Source organism: Dasypus novemcinctus, chromosome 2, assembly GCF_030445035.2.
Source record: "Dasypus novemcinctus isolate mDasNov1 chromosome 2, mDasNov1.1.hap2, whole genome shotgun sequence".
Classification (NCBI taxonomy): Eukaryota; Metazoa; Chordata; class Mammalia; order Cingulata; family Dasypodidae; genus Dasypus; species Dasypus novemcinctus.
In genome coordinates, this window is record NC_080674.1 from 63,647,226 (window position 1) to 63,669,073 (window position 21,848).

A 21,848-nucleotide genomic window follows, 5' to 3' on the forward strand; every position below is an offset into this window, starting at 1 on the left:
GTTGTTCAGTCCCTAGATTATTCTCTAGCTTTCTTTCAATTGACATTTACATCCCTAGACTACCCTTTCCAGTCACATGCCCATGTATAAACCAGTTGTTGTTCACCATAATGTGTTACCACAACTCTATCCATTTCCACACTTTTACAGTCAAGTTAATTAAAACTTGTATATACATTATGCATCAGTAGTCCATCTCAGTTCTCCTCTTATCTTCTTTAAGAATCTCCCACCTATCAACAGGTCTTGAAGATGTTTTCCTACATTTTCTCTAGAAGCTCTGTGGTTCTTGCCCTTATATTTAGGTTTTTCATTCATATTGAGTTAATTCCTGTATAAGGTGTATGACAGGGATCTTCTTTCTTTCTCTTGCCATGGATGTACAGTTCTCTCAGCACCATTCGTTGAATGGACTGTCCTGCCCAAGCTGGGTGGATTTGACAGGCTTGTCATAATCATTTGACCATAGATGTAAGGGTCTGTTTCTGAACCATCAATTTGGTTCCATTTATGTGTCTGTCTTTATGTCCAGTACCAGGCTGTTTTTACCAATGTAGCTCGGTAATATGATTTAAAGCCTGGAAATGAGAGTCCTCCAACTTTGCCCTTCTGCTTCAAGATGTTTCTGTTATTCATGACCTCTTACCCTTCCTAACAAACTTGGTAATTATGTTTTCCATTTATTTAAAAAATGCTGGTGGAAATTTTATTGGGATTGCATTGAATCTGTGTATTAATTTGGATAGAATTGATATCTTAATGATATTTATTTATTTATTTATTTATATTTTCCCTCCTTCTCCCCCCGCCCTACTGTTTTTCACTCTGTGTCCATTTGCTGTGTGATTTCCTGTATCTATTTCTCTTTTTGTCTTTTCTCCTCTAGGATTCACCAGGATTCAATCCTGGGGACCTCTGATGTGGAGAGAGTTTCCCTGTCACTCGAGCCACTTAAGTTCCTAGTATCTGTTGTGCCTCATCTTGACTCTTCCATCGTCTCTATTTTTTGTGTGTGTGTCATTGTCTTACTGCGTGATTCTCTTGTGCAGGCACTGGCTTGCACATGGACACTTGGCTTGCTGCATGGGCACTGCTTGCCACGTAGGCACTTTGCTCACCATGTGGGTACTCGCTTGCAGTGTGGGCATGTTTTTTTTTTCCTACCAGGAGGCCCCAGGGATCGAACCTGGGTTCTCCCATATGGTATGTGCAAGCCCAATCACTTGAACCACATCTGCTTCTCCTTTAATGATATTTAGTCTTCCAGTCTGTGAGCACGGAATGTTCTTCCAATTATTTATGTCTTTTAAAAATTTCTTTTAACAATGCATTACAGTTTTCTGAATACATGTACTTTATATTGTTAATTAAGTTTATTCCTAAATATTTGATTCTTTTAGTCACTATTGAAAATGGAATTTTTTTTCCCTGACTTTCTCCATGGATGGTGCATTACTAGTTTCTTTTTTTTTTTTTTTGTATTTATGCTTCCATTTTATTGTTTTTAAGAATTAAACTGCCACCTAAGTAGTCTTAGGACCAATATAATGAACATACAAACATTTAATTTAGACTTATGTCCATCATAGTTTCAAGGGCTTCCCTGAAATAAAGTAGGATTCACATCTTTTTTCCTTAAGGAAAGGAGCACTAACAGTAATTTTTGTTATGCATCTACTCACCCATTCTCATTCAAACAATAACTAGATGAATTCAAGTCTAATACCACTTAAATATTTTGCTAGCTACAACACATTCAGGTGCTCTACCTCCCTGCATAACATTCTTAAACCAAATTTGAAAACAAATCATTTTTTAAAAAGCCTACTTCTCTTAATGTGGAATTTTATCATGATAGTGAATTTTTGTCCAATGCATAGACTAAGTGGTTTCATACCATATTCAACTCTAGTGAATTTCAATAAAAACAGGAGAGCTCTTCATAAATAGTTGAAAAACTTTAAAGTGATTTGGTTATTTTCTCATTATATGAAACAAAAAATGGTATTGCAGTTTTAACAGTAATATGTTAACAGTTCTTAAACAAGGGCATGAAAAGAAATTGTTTATAACAGTTGAAGTACCTACAGTAATATGACAGAAGCATTCACCAACATTTCATACAACTTCACTTTCATGCTTCTAATAACAAGAAGTTTTCACAAGAAAAATTGCATTAACCCTGGGCTCTCAAATTTGTGGGTGTGAAAAATTCACTTAAATTGAAAAAAAAAGTATTAGATATTTTTGGCTGGTTAAGGTTGAAGTGGCCGTTTATATAATTCCTAAATTTAGCCCTAAGATCAGATGTCTTTGCATCTGATCATCCAACATGAGTATTTGTTTTGCCTGTACCTGACAGAATAAAATGGTTAATTAGCAATCATTTGCCAAAAAGAAATATGCTCTAATTTTATACACTACAAACTATCTAATAAATGGTGTCTGCATACTATACATTTCATGTTTATATTATGCACCATTTTACATGGGAGGAAAACTTCATGGGTTTATTCAAAGGATATATAAAAATATCCTAAGAATGTCAATTTATACATGTGACTTCTGTATAAATTGTAAGTGGTCATCTTAGCTGGACTGTAACAAGCCCAATATTGCAAAAGTTGACTCTAAAGGCACCTATAAAGCACTGAAATTCATAATTTAGTCATTACTTATTTCCAGGACAAAGTCATCTGGTAGTCTTCACTGATGACTTCATGCTAAAATGTTCCAGGTTTATACTGCTTTATCAACAAAAGGAAAAAAGTGATAGTTTTCAAAATTTGAGTTCTAGGAAAAACCCTTTTCACATAGAAATGAAAAATAAGCAAATGAAGGTTTGTGATTACAAGGATGTCCTTAATTAATACATTATTTAAATTCCTCTACATCATTCAAATAGTAGTGTAAAACCCAATAAAGGTAAAAAACTACTTAAGCAGAGGGCCAAACTCTACCATGAAATAAGGAATTATATAAAGCCTATTCAGTCCTAAATATTTAAGGCAATAAGCAAAATATGACATACGTCACCTAAATGACACCTTTTAAAACAGCTCTATAAAATAATATTACGTAAGATTAATAAATGTGGTGTATTATGTGATTCTAACCATTCATTTAAAAAGAAAAGAATTCATGGGTAACAGCACACCCCACCTGCTTGAAGCCTACAGGCTTGATTACTTTGGCCATGTCTTTCCAAATAATTATTAAAGCTTTTTAACATTACAAACCGAAATATACCTTGTACTATATTGGACACCAATGTATTTTGGTATTCCTGAGGCTACCTAAAAATAAAGGGTGTCCAAGTGAAGTGCATTATATACTTACTATAGATCAAAATTTCAATGCCTAACATGAAATAATTCACCATTTAATGTCTACCTTACAGTAAATTCTAGTAAATTTTTGCTTTTAGTATTTTATTGTAACTTTGGAAAATTAGTGATGAAACGTATGGTTTTAAAAACATTATGTGGCTGCACCTAAAAGCACATAAAAATAGCATGTTGATAGCCATATTGAAATTTAATCCTTTTACATGGGTTAACAAAAGGTATCACAAGAAAAACTAAACATTGGGTTTAACAAAAGCGATATTTTTGAAAGTGAAACAATGGAAATTTTTTTTTTTTAAGGAAATATTACAAATGGTCACCTCTGGGTCAATTTACCACATTACAGGAACAAAGTTGTTGCAATAAAACTGTACTCAACTGAGCCACTTATCTGCACTATAGTATAGTACTTGAAATCAGTCGTAAGGTGAAAGTTTAAAACAATTTTAAGAGACAAGACCCTAAGTGTTTCTTTCCCCAAACAGTCAAAGCTTAATTAAAAGGCCGACTGTATATAAGTTTTTTCTTTCTTACCATATTTTCAGTTCACAATACTATTATCATCAGTAATAAGGTCTATATCTTGTCTGATCTGGATGATGTGTCCAGGAAGTGGGGTTTGAGAAGGTGGACCCTGCATTTGTGGAGGAGGAGGTGGCCCTCTTGGTGCAGGCCATATACCAGGACTCATTCCCCCTGGCTGTGTAAATGGAGGGCTCAGTGTTCCTTGCTCTTCAGTGATCCTTTATTTAGGATTATAATGGTGAGGAGGGGGTGCACTTACAGGTGGACCACCATGTTGAGGTGGGGGAGGTCCTGGAGGAGGTTGATTCATAGAAGGTGGAATCTGGGCAGTAATATGTCCACAGAAAGGGGTTAGTGGTGGTGAAGCAGAGCTCACTGGTGGAGGTGGAGCGTGACTATAAACCAAGTGAGGAGTACTGTGGCCTGGGGAAGATGTGGCATTGGATGGCTTCTTGGTGGTGGAAGAGGCAGGGGTGGTGCATAATGTTGCTGTGGAGGCATAATATGATGAAGGTGTGATACCACTGGTTGACCTTGATATTCAGGATGATGGTGAGCAGGTGCTGGGGCAGGTGGTGGTGGTTTGAATCATCTTGAATAGGGACAGTTATTAAGTTGTTGTATTTTCTTGTTGAAATATGAAAGGTTTCCTGACTAGCTGAATGAGGTGGAGGTGGAACCATGGACATTTTTGCTGGAGGAGCACAATATCCTCATGTGGCTAATCATAGTCCTCTGTGTGGTCATGTTGCAAAGGAGGTGGTGGCATCATGATGTGCTGCTTTAGTGGAATATGGCTCATGTGGTGCTTGTCTGGCATCATTATAGAATGATGATCAGGGATTTCAGTTGGTGGCGGGGCAATAGGAGGGTAAACATTTTCAAGTGAAGCATGGGTTTTCCAGCTCTCATATGGTGGAGGTTGAGAGGAGCCTCTATGTCTCTTTGAGACAAATATGTTTCTCTTGCACCCTTAAACAATGCCACACATGAAGAAAGAACATAGTGTACACTGCTCAATTTGCTGCACAGGAGCACTACAGCCTGGACACATCTTATCTCCCTTTTATTTTCATGTAAAATAGCACAGTCATAGCAAAAAACATGCTTGGATGGAATCATTCACCCATAAATTTTAATAAGCAATCCACATTTGTCACAGAAATGTACTGGTGTATCATCCTTTTTACCTAAGTGTTTATCTTAAAATCCCAAAAAATGTGTCCAGGAAATCTTCACTGATTTCAAAATAGTTCTCCCCCTTTACAGTCAAACCATTCTTCTTCATTAGAATCAAATCCTTCTTCATCACCAGGTGGAATCTTTACATGCATCCTGTTTATAGTCCTTCAGGTTTGAGGTGCAGGTATGGCTTTGTTTGCTTGCTTGGAGAAGAGCTTTATAGGAATTTGTCTACGAACATCAAGCCCACGCAACAATCCAGAACTATTGTGCCTTGTGACTCATTATTAGTGTGATCCATGATTGGTCTCACAGAGCACAGTGGGGGTGGGAATCAACCTCACTGGAGTAGCAGGGAACATGTGCGCAGTACCTTCCAGAGCCCAGAATGCCGAAGTGTGACCAGGTGACCTCTGCTATGACCGCTACGTGTTTTCTTCTCTTGCTTCCTTTACCCTACTCCAGTAAGGGAGTCAGGCATCGTTTGGGCAGAGGGAGAAGCGACTATGCAAAAAAGCTTCAGTGTCAAGGTAGTTAAGGCAGCTTCTCGTATGATTCAAGAGAAAGTAGCTGTTAACTGTGGAAAGAAGATCTATGGGAATTGTAGAGGATGACTGTGGAAGATGCCCACTAGCATCTTTTTTTTTTTTTTTTTTAAGATTTATTTTATTTCTCCCCACCCCCTCATTGTTTGCATTCATTGTGTCTGTTTGTTGTGTACTGGCCTTCTCTTTTTGGGTGGCACTGGGAACCAAACCTGGGACTTCCCATTCGGGAGAGAGACACCCAATTCCCTGAACCACCTCTGCTCCTTGCTTTGTTGCATCTCTGATTGTGTTTCTTCGCTGTGTCTCTTGGTTGAGTTATCTCACCACATCATCTTGCTGCACCACCTTGCTGTACCAGCTCACCATGCCAGCCCATTGCACCAGCTTGCTGTCTTGCATATCTTCTCCTGGAGGTACCAGGAATTGAACACAGATCTCCCATGTGGTAGCTGAGAACCCAGTTGCCTGAGCCATGTCTGCTTCTCCTTCTAGTGTCTTTTAAGGTCTATTTCATCTGATATAAGTATAGCTACTCTGGCTTTATTTTTTTTGTTATTACTTCATGTGTGGAATATCTTTTTCCAGGCTTTCACTTTCAATCTATTTTATCCTTGGCTCTAAGGTGAGTCTCTTGCAAACAGCATATAGATGGTTCATATTTTCTCATCCATTCTGCTAGTCTGTCTTTTGATTAGGGAGTTTAATCCATTAACATTCAGATGTTATAACTGTAAAGGCAGTTCTTATTTCACACATTTTGATCTTTGGGTTTTATCTGTCATATTTTATTTTCACCACTCTTTTGACACTTTTAGTTACTTTTACTGATATAATCCTCATTTCTAAGCTCTCTTCCAAGCCTCTCTCCTGTCTTTTCTCTGCAGATTGTAGCACACCCTTTAATATTTCCTGCAAACCTGGTTTCTTGGTTACAAACTCTCTCAACTTCTCTTATCTGTGGATATTTTTTTTTTTTTTTTTTTTTTTTTTTTTTTTTTTTTTTTTTTTTTTTTTTTTTATTTTTTATTGAATTTGTAATAATATTACATTAAAAATATATATGTGAGGTCCCATTCAACCCCACCCCCCCACCCCCCCCTCTCCCCCCCCCCAACAACACTCGTTCCCATCATCATGACACATCCATTGGATTTGGTAAGTACATCTTTGGGCACCTCTGCACCTCATATACATTGGTTCACATCATGGCCCATACTCTCCTCTATTCCATCATGTAGGCCCTGTGAGGATTTACAATGTCCGGTGATTACCTCTGAAGCACCATCCAGGGCAGCTCCATGTCCCTAAGACGCCTCCACCTCTCATCTCTTCCTGCCTTTCCCCATACCCTTTGTCCATTATGTCCACTTTTCCCAATCCAATGCCACCTCTTCTATGTGGACACTGGATTGGTTGTGTCCATTGCACCTTTATGTCAAGAGGAGGCTCAGATTCCACCTGGATGCTGGATGCAATCCTCCCATTTTCAGTTGTAATCACTCTAGGCTCCATGGTGTGGTGGTTGTCCTTCTTCACCTCCATCTTAGCTGAGTGTGGTAAGTCCAATAAATCAGATTGTAGGTGCTGGAGTCTGTTGAGGCTCAGGATCTGGCTATCACATTGTCAGTCCAGAGATTCAAATCCCCTAAATATATCTTAAACCCCAACATTAACTGCACCTCCAGCACATTAGCATGAAAGTCTTATGAAGGGAGATCCCATCTGAGTCCAGATTCATCACACATAAACACCATTTCCAAAGAGGGGCCATCTGCCCTGGTAGTTAACCCCATCGGCCATGACCATAACTCCCATGGGTCTCTTTAGCCCTCAAAGGAACCAATATCTGGGGGTTGTATCTGCTTTATCTGTCTCTCTGACTCTGCTCAGTTGTGCATGAGGGCAAACCTTCTGCCAGCCTCCAGACTCTTTTTTAGAAACTCGTAGCCATATAAACTCATTTCTCCTTTCCATTTCCCCCTTACTTTAGGTCAAACAGCATTTTAAAGTCATGGTATTTTATGTAGACATGGATATTCTGCTGATCCGCATTGAACCTTCCATATAAGGTCATTTTCCAGTTGCATCATCAGTTGGTAGTTGATAGTGGTCCCTCGTTGCCAGGGAGGCTCATCCCCGGGTGTCATGTCCCACGCTGGGGGGAAGGCATTGCATTTACATGCTGAGTTTGGCTTCGAGACTGGCCACATTTGAGTAACATGAAGGCTGACAGAAGGGAATTCCCAGGCACAAAGTTGCTCTAGGCCTTGTTATTATTTTGGGTTTATCAGCTCACAAGCATAGTCATTAGTATCAGGGGCTCACTGTTGAACCCTCACTCCCTCCCGGTCCCCACCACTGTACCTGGGAGACTGTCGCTGCTCCCCTAGGGACCACGACAGAGCACCACTGGCCGGGAACCCAGTACCCCCCCTACTGTGGTTTTTAATTGTTGCCACTATGAGTATATCCAAACATTACCATGCACCCTGGACATATGTTCTGTACAGCTCCCTGTCAGTCATATATCATCTGTCATTGGTATCCCATACCAGTATCCCTCCATTGCCATTGTTGAAACACTCTGTGATCCAGAACTCCCCGAAATTTGAAGCCCAATATAATGTCATGGTCCCTTACTAGGGAATGGCATATAGCGATGAGTTTAAAGGATAGATAAAGAACTTGGATAAAGTTAGATAAAGAACTTAGATAAAGAATGTTGACTTGAAAAAATTCCACATCCTATTTCCCGCCCCCCCCCCCCCCCCCCAATTATTCAGCTTTTCTTCACAGGAGTCCTAGACCACAGCAATGTATATATATAATATACAGCACTCCCACACATCCACCAGAAAACCTTTTCCCTTCCACAGTGATACTCTTACGCCCTATTCATATCATATTTACTTAAAGTGATGTACAGAGTCTGAGACATTAGCTTTCTAACAAGGTGACATCTGTATTTACATTATGGTGCATACTTTAGGATACACAGTTCTTTACATTTTTAGTTATCCTATGTTTTACATTATGGTTTACATTATCAGTCTGTCATCTCCTATATGTTATGGTGTAATATTACATGTTTTATATCCATCCTTGTGTACTCTCAAGAAACTCCTCTCTTACCCCCCATTTACTTTGGTTCCACACATTTAACGTCCATTTTCCCTTCCACCTTAGTGCCCTCAGTGATAGCCAACCTCCGTTTCCTGAGGAGCCACTTCCAGAGATAGATGGAATAGTGTTCAGGGCCTAACTTGCTCAACTGCCCCAATGCCCTGGGAGCCACCCTTTCTCTCGAGGGATACAGTTCCCTCTATTGGATGGCATTAGTCCTCCCCAGGATGTGGGTCCACCCCCACTCTCACTACTTGGGTTTCTACCCCATGGTGTCACCCACTCTGGCAGAATGAGCATTTAGACATTCCCCAGGAGCCCGTCCTGCATCAGACCCTCCCCTCCGAGCATTCTAAACAGGTAACCCTCTTTATTATATTTTGATATGATTTTCTCGGCATTTTACTCTCCACCAACACCTGACCCTCTCCTGGTTCGTATGCTACCCCTCCCTCCCCCCACTTTTGGGCAACGTTACCCACCCGTCCCTCCCCAGCCACCCTCAAACCCGCAAAGCCCCAAGCAAAGGCAACCCCTTGCCCCCCTTTTATCTCTTCTTTGTGTTCATACTTACCACCATCTCGTCTTAAATTCCACCCCTGCAGACATCGGCTCATATCCTTCCTCCACCCTCCGATTTCCTGCAAGCCTATCGTTCAGTCTCTTGCTATCTAGGGCAGCTTGTTTATTTCATATCATTGAGGTCATGTAGTATTTGTCCTTCAATGTCTGGGTTGCTTCACTCAACATAAGGTTCTCAAGATTCATCCATGTTATCACATGTGTTTGTAGTGTGTTTGTTCTTACAGCCGAGTAGTATTCCATTGTGTGTATATACCACATTTTATTGATCCACTCGTCTGTTGATGGGCATTTGGGTTGATTCCAACTTTTGGCAATAGTGAACAATGCTGCTATGAACATTGGTGTACATATATTGGTTTGTGTTCTTGTTTTCAGTTCTGCTGGGTATATTCCCAGCAGTGGTATTGCTGGGTCATATGGCCAATCTATGGCTAGTTGTTTGAGAAACCGCCATACTGTTCTCCAGAATGGTTGGATCCTTCTGCATTCCCACCAGCAGTGGATGAGTGTTCCCCTTCCTTCACATCCTCTCCAGCACTTGTATTCTTCTGTTTTTTTCATAGCTGCCAATCTTATGGGTGTAAGATGGTATCTCATTGTGGTTTTGATTTGCATTTCCCTGATAGCTAGAGATTTGGAGCATTTTTTCATGTGCTTTCTTGCCATTTGTATTTCTTCTTCGGAGAAGTGTCTGTTTAAGTCTTTTTCCCATTTTTTAAATGGATTGTTTATCTTTTTATTTTCAAGATGTAGGAGTTCTTTATATATGCAAGTTATAAGTTTCTTATCAGATATATGATTGCCAAATATTTTCTCCCACTGTGTGGGCTCCCTTTTTACTTTCTTGACAAACTCCTTTGAGGTGCAGAAGGCTTTAATTTTGAGGAAGTCCCATTTATCTATTAGTTCTTTTGCTGCTCGTGCTTTTGGTGAGATATTCATAAATCCATTACCTATTACAAGGTCCTGTAGATGTTTCCCTACACTGCTTTCTAAGGTTTTTATGGTCTTGGCTCTTATATTTAGGTCTTTGATCCATCTTGAGTTGATCTTTGTATAAGGTGTGAGATGGTAATCCTCTTTCATTCTTCTACATATGGCTATCCAGTTCTCCAGACACCATTTGTTGAATAGGCCACTCTCTCCCAGTTGAGAGGGTTTGGTGGCTTTATCGAATATTATGTGGTTGTATATGTGAGGTTCTATATCAGAGCTTTCAATTCGATTCCATTGGTCTATATGTCTCTCCTTATGCCAATACCATGCTGTTTTCACCACCGTAGCTTTATAGTATGTTTTGAAGTCAGGTAGTGTGATTCCTCCAATTTCGTTTTTCTTTTTCAGTATGTCTTTGGCTATTCGGGGTCTCTTTCCTTTCCAAATAAATTTCATAGTTAGTTTTTCTAGTTCCTTAAAGAAGGCTGCATTGATTTTTATTGGGATTGCATTGAATGTGTAGATCAATTTTGGTAGGATAGACATCTTAATAATGTTCAGTCTTCCTATCCATGAACAAGGAATAGTCTTCCATTTATTTAGGTCTTCTTTGATTTCCTTGAACAATCTTGTATAGTTCTCAGTGTATAAGTTCTTTACCTCTTTAGTTAAATTTATTCCTAAGTATTTGATTTTTTTATTTACTATTGTGAATGGTATTTGTTTCTTGATTTCCTCCTGATCTTGCTCATTATTGGTGTACAGAAATGCTACTGATTTTTGCGCATTGATCTTATAACCTGCGACTTTACTAAACTCATTTATGAGTTCTAGAATCTTCGTTGTAGATCTCTCAGGGTTTTCTATGTATAGGATCATGTCATCTGCAAATAATGAAATTTTGACTTCTTCCTTTCCAATTTGAATGCCTTTTATTTCTGGTTCTTGCCTCAGTGCTCGAGCAAGTACTTCTAAGACAATGTTAAATAGGAGCGGCGACAGTGGGCATCCTTGTCTTGTTCCTGAGTTTAGAGGGAAGGAGTCTAGGATTTCTCCATTGTAAACAATATTGGCTTTAGGTTTTTCATATATACTCTTTATCATGTTCAAAAAATTTCCTTGTATTCCAATCATTTGGAGTGTTTTTATCAAGAAAGGGTGCTGTATTTTGTCAAATGCTTTTTCTGCATCAATAGATATAATCATGTGATTTTTTTCCTTCAATCTGTTTATATGGTGTATTACGTTGATTGATTTTCTTATGTTGAACCATCCTTGCATACCTGGGATGAATCCCACTTGGTCGTGGTGTATAATTCGTTTAATGTGTTGTTGAATACGATTAGCAAGTATTTTGTTAAGTATTTTTGCGTCTAGGTTCATTAGAGAAATTGGTCTGTAATTTTCCTTTCTTGTGATGTCTTTGTTTGGCTTTGGTACTAGGGTAATGTTGGCATCATAGAAGGAGTTGGGTAATGTTCTTTCTGTTTCGATGGTTTGGAATAGTTTCAGCAGGATTGGTGTCAGTTCTTTCCGGAATGTTTTATAGAATTCACCTGTGAAGCCATCTGGCCCTGGGCTCTTCTTAGTTGGGAGATTTTTAATAACTGATTCTATCTCTCTGCTTGTGATTGGTTTGTTAAGATCATCAATTTCTTCTTTTGTCAATATGGGCTGTTTATGTGTTTCTAGGAATTTGTCCATTTCCTCTAGATTGTCATTTTTGTTGGAATATAGTTTTTCAAAATATCCTCTTATGATAGTCTTTATTTCTGTGGGGTCAGTGGTGATATCGCCTTTCTCATTTCTTATTTTGTGAATTTGCATCTTCTCTCTTTTTTTCTTTGTTAGTGTTGCTAAAGGTTTGTCAATTTTGTTAATCTTCTCAAAAAACCAGCTCTTGGTCTTGTTTATCTGTTCAAGTGCTTTCTTATTTTCTATTTCATTTAGTTCTGCTCTTATCTTTGTTATTTCCTTCCTTCTTCTTCCTGTTGGGTTACTTTGTTGTTGTTTTTCTAATTCCTTCAAATGTGCAGTTAGTTCTTCAATTTTTGCTCTTTCTTCTTTTTTGATATATGAATTTATGGCTATAAACTTCCCTCTCAGTACTGCTTTTGCTGCATCCCATAAATTTTGGTATGTTGTGTTATCATTATCATTTGTTTCAAGGTAGTCATTGATTTCTTTTGAGATTTCCTCTTTGACCCACTGTTTTTCTAAGAGTGTGTTGTTTAATTTCCAAATCGTGGTGTGAAATCTGGGCTTCTTTCCCTTGCAAATCTCCAGCTTGACTCCACTGTGGTCAGAGATAATGTTTTGTATGATTTCAATCTTTCTGAATTCGTTCAGCCTTTCTTTGTGGCCTAGCATATGATCTATCTTGGAGAATGATCCATGTGCGCTTGAGAAAAATGTATATCCTGCTGTGTTTGGGTGTAGCGATCTATATATGTCTATTAGATCGAGCTCCTCTAATATACTATTCAGATGTTTTGTGTCTTTGGTGATTCTCTTTTGAGATGTTCTGTCCAGAATTGATAGTGGTGTATTAAAATCCCCCACTATAATTGTAGATGTATCTATTCTTTCACTTAGTTTTTCCAGCGTTTGCCTGACGTATTTAGAGGCACCCTTGTTAGGGGCATAGATATTTATGATTGTTCGATCTTCTTGACAGATTTTCCCTTTGACTAAAATGTAGTATCCTTCTTTGTCTCTCACAATTGTTTCACATTTAAAGTCTATTTTGTCTGATATTAATATAGCTACTCCTGCCTTTTTTTGGTTATTGTTAGCTTGTATGATTGTTTTCCAGCCTTTCACTTTCAATCTCCATGCGTCTCTGGGTCTAAGATGTGTCTCTTGTAGACAGCATATGGATGGGTCATATTTCCTTATCCAGTGTCCCAGTCTGAATCTTTTGATAGGTGAGTTTAATCCATTGACATTCAGTGTTATTACTATCAAGGAATTATTTGTGTTAGCCATATTTTGATTGGATTTGTGTTTGTCATATTTTGTTTGTATATTTTTTTTTGTCTTTTTTGTTGTTGTTGTTGGTCTTATACTCTCCTCCAACTTTGCCTTTCCTGTTTTTTCCTTTCTTCCTGCAGAACTCCCTTTAGAATTTCTTGAAGGGGAGGTTTCTTGTTGGTATACTCTTTCAGTTTCTGTTTGTCTGCGAATATTTTGAACTCTCCATCATGTTTGAATGCTAGTTTAGCTGGATAGAGTATTCTTGGTTGGAAATTTTTTTCCTTTAGTACCTTGACTATATCATACCACTGTCTTCTTGCCTCCATGGTTTCAGAAGAAAAATCAGCACTTAATCTAATTGAGCTTCCCTTGTATGTGATGGTTTTCTTTTCTCTTGCTGCTTTTAGGATCTTCTCTTTGTCTTGAGCATTGGATAATTTGACAAGTATATGTCTTGGGGTGGGCCTGTTGGGGTTTATGACTTGTGGAGTGCGCTGTGCTTCTTGGATATGTACATCTGTCTCTTTCAGTAGATTTGGGAAGTTTTCAGTCATTATTTCCTGCAACACTCTTTCTGACCCCTTTCCCTTCTCTTCACCTTCTGGAATGCCTATAATACGTATGTTTGAGCGTTTTGCATTGTCATTCAGGTCCCTAAATCCTAATTGGATTTTTTCTATCTTCTTATTGACCCCTTCTACTATCTGTTTGATTTCTGATGTACTGTCTTCCACATCACTAATTCTCTGCTCTGTCTCTTCTAGTCTGCTGATATTTGCTGCAAGTGTATTTTTGATTTCTTGAACTGTGGTGTTCATTCCCATCATATCTGTTATGTTTTTGCGTATGTCTGCAATTTCCCCTCCAAGTGATGTCTTCATGTTGTTAACCTCTTTCATTACTGCATCAATTTTGTCGGTGATAAATGTTCTGAGATCTTTCATTGCTTGTGCCAAGTTTTGCTCCCCTTCGTGATTATTGGTTTGTTGATTGGATTCAGCCATGTTTTCCTGATTATTGGTTTGGTTCGTAGATTTTTGTTGCTTTCTGGTCATCTCTTTATTTTGACGAATTTAATCAGTTCCTTAGCTTCTTTGTCTGCTCTTGGAGGTTAATTAGTTGTTATTTTTGCACAGGTGTTATATCTTCTCTTTGTCACTTTTATCTTCTTATTCTAGTTACTTGTTGTTGGTTAAGTTCACTTTAGAGGAAAGTATTAGTGTTGGGGAAAGGCAATTGTGTAAGCAAGGGAAAAGTGTAAAGTTGTATTGGTGATGTATGTTAATAAAGCAGGAATATGAGATCTGGAAGGATGGAGGTTAGATTCATGTAGATTGTATAGAGTTATAGCTGTAGGTAGAGTACCTTTTATGAAGTTGATGACTGAATTTGGGAGGAATATGGTATGAACTACACAGCTATTGTTTTCATGAGAGAGGGAAAAAGAAAAGAAAGGTAATAGTTTCAAGAGTGGATAATAGACAGAAAACAGAACAAAGGTATTAGAAATTAAGAGTTAGACACTTTGTGGATCAAAGAACGGGAGGTGGGGGGTGGAATATAGGAGAGACAGTAGATGATAGTGGATATCAAGATGCAGGGGAAGGGGGATAGTGTAGGTAGCCTAAATCAGTTCACACAGAAATGAGGCAGTGGAGGATGGGAAAACCCAGCAAATGTGAGGTGTTCCCTGTAGCACCTATTGTATACTTGAATTAAAGTAAAAATAAGTGGAAGATGAGGGACAAGAGGGAAAGAGAAAACCGAAAAAAAACAAACAAAAAAAAAAAACAAACTAATTATAATAGAGAAAAAAGAAAGGCAAGAAGAAATGAAGAAAGAAAAAGAGGATGGGCAAACGGTGGGGAACGGATAGGGAGAAGAGAGATACAGGTACACACGTGTCACAATTGCAACACTATCTAAAACAACAACTTCCCCCCGCTTTGCCCTAAAACCCCCCCGTCTGTCTGCCCAAATGGGTCTGCAAGCACCTCCCTTCCCACAAACCCCCAATAGGCCGCCCAGGGCCCACGAACTCCCCAGTACTGCAGATGCTCAAAAAAAAAAAAAAAAAAAAAAAAAAAAAAAAAAATTTAAGTAAAATTAAAAAAACAAACAAACAAAAAAAAAAACAAAAAAAAACAGAAACCCCTCCGCAGGCCCGGCTCCGCCCACCGCGGAGGCTTGGACCGGCTCTGCCCGGCTCCTCACGCCACCTTGGCCTGGCCTGGCTCCGCCCAGCTCCGCTCGCTACAGCGGCCCAGCCGGCTCCGGCGTCCACCTCCCGCCACTGCGGCCTGGACCGGCCCTGCCCGGCTCCGTACCCGCCGCGGCCTGACCCAGGCCCGCCCGGCTCCAAACGCTACCGCGGCCCGCAGCCGGGGCCTGCACCGGCCCCGCCCGGCTCCAAGCGCTACCGCGGCCCGCCGCCGGGGCCTGCACCGGCCCCGCCCGGCTCCAAGCGCTACCGCGGCCCGCCGCCGGGGCCTGCACCGGCCCCGCCCGGCTCCAAGCGCTACCGCGGCCCGCCGCCGGGGCCTGCACCGGCCCCGCCCGGCTCCAAGCGCTACCGCGGCCCGCAGCCGGGGCCTGCACCGGCCCCGCCCGGCTCCAAGCGCTACCGCGGCCCGCAGCCGGGGCCTGCACCGGCCCCGCCCGGCTCCAAACGCTACCGCGGCCCGGCCCGGCCTGGCTCAGCCCCACCGAGCGGGGCTAGATGCCTCGTCTCCGCCTACCCAAGAAGGGAATCCTCTGCAGGTAGCTGGGATCTCCGTGTATATTTCACAGACGAATCCTCTCTGTTACCTTCCCTCCAAATCGATGTCCAGACACCTCCGGACCAGCAAAAATCCCGAAACAATCCGGTCCCAAAGAGTCTCCAACGCCACCCAGCCGATTCCCTGCAGAAGACTCTAACAGGGATGTTCACTCAGCCGCCATCTTGCCCCCTCCCCCCTCTGTGGATATTTTAATCTTGCCTTTATTTTTGAAAGACAATCTTGCTGGATATAAGATTCTGGGCTGGAAGTTTTTCTCTTGCCATATCTTAAATATATCATATCACTGTGTACTTGCCTCCATGGTTTCTGATGAGAAATTGACATTTAATCTATTGAATATCCCTTATATTTTATGCATTGCTCTTCATTTGCTGCTTTCAGAATTCTCTTTGTCTTTGGCATTTGATCTTCTAATTAGCATGTGTCTCAGAATTGGTCTATACAGATTTACTCAGGTGGGAGTAAGTTGTGTTTTTGGACATGGATATCTATGTCCTTCACAGGGTTGGGAAATTTTCTACCATTATTTCTTCAAATATTCCTTCTACCCTTTTCCCCTTCTCTTCTCCTTCTGGGACACCCATAACATGTATGTTTGCCTGTCTCTTGCTGTTGTTTATTTCCCTTAAATCTTGCTCAATTTTTTCCATTCTTTTCTTCATTTGTTCCTTTGTATGTTTGCTTTTGGAGGCCATGCCTTCACTCTCACCAATCCTTTCTTCTGCCTCTTCAAATCTGCTGTTATATGATTCCTGTGTATTTTTAATTTCATTTATTGCATTCTTCATTCCCATAAGATCTGCTAGTTTTCTATGTATGTTTTCCAGTTCTTCCTTGTGCTCATCCAGTGTCTTCTTAATATCCTTAATCTCTTTAGCTATCTCATTGAATTTATTAGGGAGATTAGTTTGAACATCTATGATAAGTTGTCTCAATTGCTTTATGTCCTCTGGAGGCTTATTTTGTTCCTTTAACTAGGCTATATCTTACTGTTCCTGGTATAGATTTTAATTTTTTGTTGGTGTGTTGGCATCTGGCTTACTAGATGTATTTATTCTGAGTGTAGTTTCTCTCTTTAGTTAAGAGTTTTCTTGCCCTTTCTCCTTTGCTGGTTGTGTAGTAGGAGGTGAGGATGGAGTTGGTTCTATAAACTGTGGAGGCTCAAGCTATCTGTATTGCACCAGAGACCCATGAAACTTCTCCCACCTTTCTCCTTTGCCAGGGGTAGGGACAGATACACAGCTGTGTGTAATAATCCGAGTCATGCAGGTCTAGATTGTATTTACCCAGACAGACTGATGAAGCTTCATGCCCCTTCCTTCCCTGCCTTGGGGGAGGGGTGGTGATTGGAGCTTCAGGTGTGGATGGCAAATTATGCTGCATGGGTCCAAAATGACTGCAGTTGCCCTGATAGACTTCCAAGTATTCAGTCTGTGTGAGGTGAATATACCTGTAGCTACCTGGAGAGGCTGCAGGTCCCACCAGCTTCTTCCCTGCCAGAGGTGGGACTGAAGCCTTAGCTAGGGCTGCAGTATGATCTGTGTGGAAAGAGTCAAGTCGCTACTATCACTGTGATTTTCAATCAGCCTGGCTTCCCCTCATGCTGGGGGCAGAGTCAAAACAGCAGCTACAGGCCTCATTTCTGATTTTCACAGGTTCAAACTTTAGCTGTTCCTAGGATTATACTTTAGCCTGCTGAATTTACTAATCAGTAGCTAAGGCTGGTGCCCAACCATCTCTTCCTCTCCCATTTTTGGGGAAAGGAGCTTCCAACTCCAGCCAGGGAATAGCTCCTGAGGCAGCTTGTGCCACCAGTGGAGGATGGACACCAGCCTCTGCAGCATGGAGTGCTCTACTTGGAATTTTCTCTGCAGATGGGCAGTCTCCTTCCATTCTTTCAAGGATGTTGTAGGATGCTCTTCAGGTCTCCTGGGGTCCCCAAACAGGTGCTTTAGAGAGCTCTGGGTGACTATTAACTGCCCTATAGCATGAGCCTACTCTAGAAGCGCCTTACTCTGTTGCCATCTTGCTGGTTGTTCCTGAGTCACTTAGTTTTTGTAAAAAAATTAACAATCAAATCAGGGTAGTCCTAATATGGCAATCGAATTTGAAAATGTTTGCTTTTCAGTGTAATAAACTATAAACCTACTAGTAAGTGGTTTAAGAGTTGTATATAATTTTTTTCAACATTTAGAGAGATGGCTAGAGAAATTAACAGGATCTCTAAAAGACTAAACAATTAAAAGAAATGAAAATTTTATTCATGAAGAAAGATTAAAGATGATGAGATTCATGAAACTAATGGAAGGTTAAGGGAAGGATGATGGCTATTTCAAAACTATGAAATTTGTTAGAAGATGAAGTATATATAGGAAAATAGAAAAGATATAAGGAAAAATAGATTTAATAGTGAATAAGGCTACAGGGAAAGGTTAAGGAGCCTCAGGGACCCTTTTGGGCAATTTTGGGCATGTTTTTACTTATACACAGACAAAAACACACACATGTGTCCATCAGTTTTATAGTTCCTCCACACAGAAGAATATAAATTATATATAATATAGAAATTTCTATAAAATTAATATACAATAGAAATTTTATATGTATCCTTTCAGATCATTATGTGCATATGCAAGCATATATGATTACACAAACACACATGCACACACCCACTCACACAGTTTCTTGCTGCATGTATTCTGTTTCTGTTTGCCCTTGCAGACCCTCTCCATCCTGCTCTGTGCCCTGAAAGCTAACCTGTGATGACTGTACTCACAGTTTCCCTTGCCTTTTAACTTTCAGTGGGCCAGTTGCAGGCACCAGTAAGAGATTGGAGGGCAAGGGGAGTGAGGTCAGGTATTTATTTTTCTGGCTTCCTACCTGCTTGGTCCTTGGAGACTAGAAGCATTCCTCTGTGGAACATCATTCAGCATTTGTCTGGTGGCCTTTTCACTCAGTTCTTTCTCGCCCTTTGCTCCTTCAGGAGTAAAGGAGGCAAAGGCATCCTACTGTTGCTAGTCCCAAGATACTTTAAAATTTCTTATTGGTCTCAGAAAACGCTGCCTTTATAAACAAATCCTTTATTAAGCTCTATTTGATAACCCAGTAAAGGTGTGCCATCTGTTTCCTGATGGGACTCTGGCTGATACAATACTTATACCACCTATTCTACACCTTAGTGCTCCTTGTTTCATATTACGTTTTTAAAATTTAATAATGTGTATGGATATTATTCCTTATTGGTCCTTATAGATCTGCCTCATTAACTGTAATGGCTGCTTTGTGTTCCACTGTATGGATGTTCCTTAATTTAATTAGGTAATGCTCTACTATTGCATTTATATCTTTATATCATTGACATATGCATTTAATATCTTTATATACCTCTATTTTAATGGAGATGTGGAAGTATGTTTGTAGACTCGATTCATAGAAAAGGAACTGCTGGGCCAAAGATACCTTCATTTACATTTTGATAGAAACCAAAGACGTTGTGCCAGGTGACAGTTCTACCCGTAATGGAAAAATGAGAGGCCCATGTCTTCACTCTTGCTCATAAAAGATATGAGGAGTCTTTTTGGTCTTTACCAATCTGTAGCTTAAAAATGGTATCTAATTATACTTTGAGCATATAACATATTTTAAAAACATTGATAACCATAGTTTTGAGGGGACATTTTAGTGCCTCATTTATAGGCACTAGGCAGGAAACCAAACAGGATGACTGTGGCAGTTTGAAATTATGTTATGAATCTCCAAAAGAGAAAGACTATATTTGTGAAATAATCCATTGCTGCAGGTGTGAGACCCTTTCAATTGGACCACATCAGTGAGGCGTGACTCAAGTTGTCTCTGCCCTCTTTCTGGGTCTGATAAAAACAGAGACACAGGAAAAGGAAGCCACCATATTTGATCATACATGTGAGCTAAAGGAGTGAAGTTCCTGAGAGGTTCAAATTGTTGAGGCTCAGGGAGAGATGAGCCAAATGCTTTATAGCTTACAGCTGGTTTCTGGAAGAAAGTGGCGCTGCTGAGACTGAGAGGAGGCCTGGTAGACAAGCCCTATGCCAGCTTTGCCCACAGCTGCAGAAAGGCAGAGGCCTGGGCAGAGATTGCCTGCTTCATCTTTGTTCAATATGTGGCAGCTGGCTTTGGTGAGAAAGCACCTCTTACGGTGCCTTGAGCTGGACTGTTCATGGCCTTGGAAATGTAAGCTTTCACCCTAAATAAATCCCCTTTATAAAAGCCACCCTGTTTCTGGTACTTTGCTTTTGCATCCCTTTGGCAAACTAAACTATGACCTCTTGTTTCAACCATTCTATTTCATGAATATTGCTGTCAGATTGTGTTTTGAGAAGCCTCTTCCTGTAAGAGGACCACTAGACACATGTTGTTTTGGCAACTTAAATTAATTAAAATGAAATAAAATAAAAACTTTAGTCCCTCATTTGGACTACCTATAATTTAAAGGCTCAATAGTCACATGTGGTTTATGGCTACTGTGTTGGATAGAAAGACAGAAGATTTTCATCATCACAGAATGTTCTATGAGACAGAGTTGCTCTAGAAGATCCCTTAATAGGGTTTGAGACCTCCTGTACTTCCAGGTAACATTTTTTTCTTCTCTGGATAAAGAGACAGGATTAACAGGTTGCCAAAATCTTGGTGGTCTTTCCAAGAGCTAGCTTTTATATCCGCAAATTTTAACATCGGCAACCTCTTTCTTTCTCTTTAAAGCTCGCTTGATTAGAAATCATACTTCTTCCTTTTTATAAAAGCAGAGGGAGACACTTGCTACTTGGTGTTCAAATGAGTTGAGAACCATACATTTTTCTCTAAATAAAGGTAAAAATGGAAGATTAAAACATCCTCTTGGTCTCCAGGAAGCTTCCCCACCTCTTGCTCATTAAGAATTTCAGATTTTCCTTGAAGAGGCAAGACCAAAAATTGATAGCAATTACTCTGTTGTCTTCCTTCTGACATAACTAGCAATATCAGTTCTGGGACCTGAGGTCATTCAAAGCATTAAGAATGCTACCTCTGCATTACTTAGTTTGGAACTTGCCCAGAGTGAAATTCTTTGGTATTTCTCTCTTTTGCTGCAAGGCAATTTCTGTTTCTTTGCAATAAAAAGAATAAAAATTTACAATCTAGTTTAGAAAAGAATGATAGTCCTAACTGGAAGACCATTAAACATAATAATTATAATAAAACTCAAAAGAATTCATCAAGTTTCTAGATCTTTCCAATATGGTATGCCAGGTTAAATCAGCACCTTTCTAGATTGCTATCAAAGTATAATTTTTTGCAGTTGAGTGGAGGTCCTTAAGTTAAATCTCAACAAATGATGATCACTGTCAACCATTTTTACATTAAATAAAATTAACAATGCAATAAAAAGTCAGGAAAAATAGAAAATCAAGATTGAGTGTTTTATACAATACATTTCCTGAATGAGTCATCAGAATGAATTTATAAACCACGATCTAATGAAGACTACAGAAACCACTTAAATGAGCATTAAAAGGAACTACATAGGGATATCATACTTCATAGCCTAATACCTTGGATATTTAAATAAATTGTTGATTAGAACCAAATGATCTCACTGCCCTTATTTGGTGATTATATTTGGGTGGTGTCTGTTACTATCTATGACTGAACTTGTTTATTTCCTCAGGGCACTCTATAATTAGTTTGTTCATTTATTTACTGGTTCATTATCTGTTTGGCTCATCCGAATGTAAATCCCAAGAAGGCAGGGTCCCCAAATCTCCAGTGCTAGCACTGTAGTTGGCTGATAGTAGGTGCTCAATGAATAATTGTTGCATAAGTACATGAAA

The 21,848-nt window shown here is 39.8% G+C and overlaps 1 pseudogene; it reads right to left on the reverse strand.

The window, feature by feature from the left end:
- Positions 1–3,910: 3,910 nt before the first annotated feature.
- LOC101416183 (E3 ubiquitin-protein ligase Hakai pseudogene) lies at positions 3,911–5,355 on the reverse strand (annotated as a pseudogene).
- Positions 5,356–21,848: the final 16,493 nt, after the last annotated feature.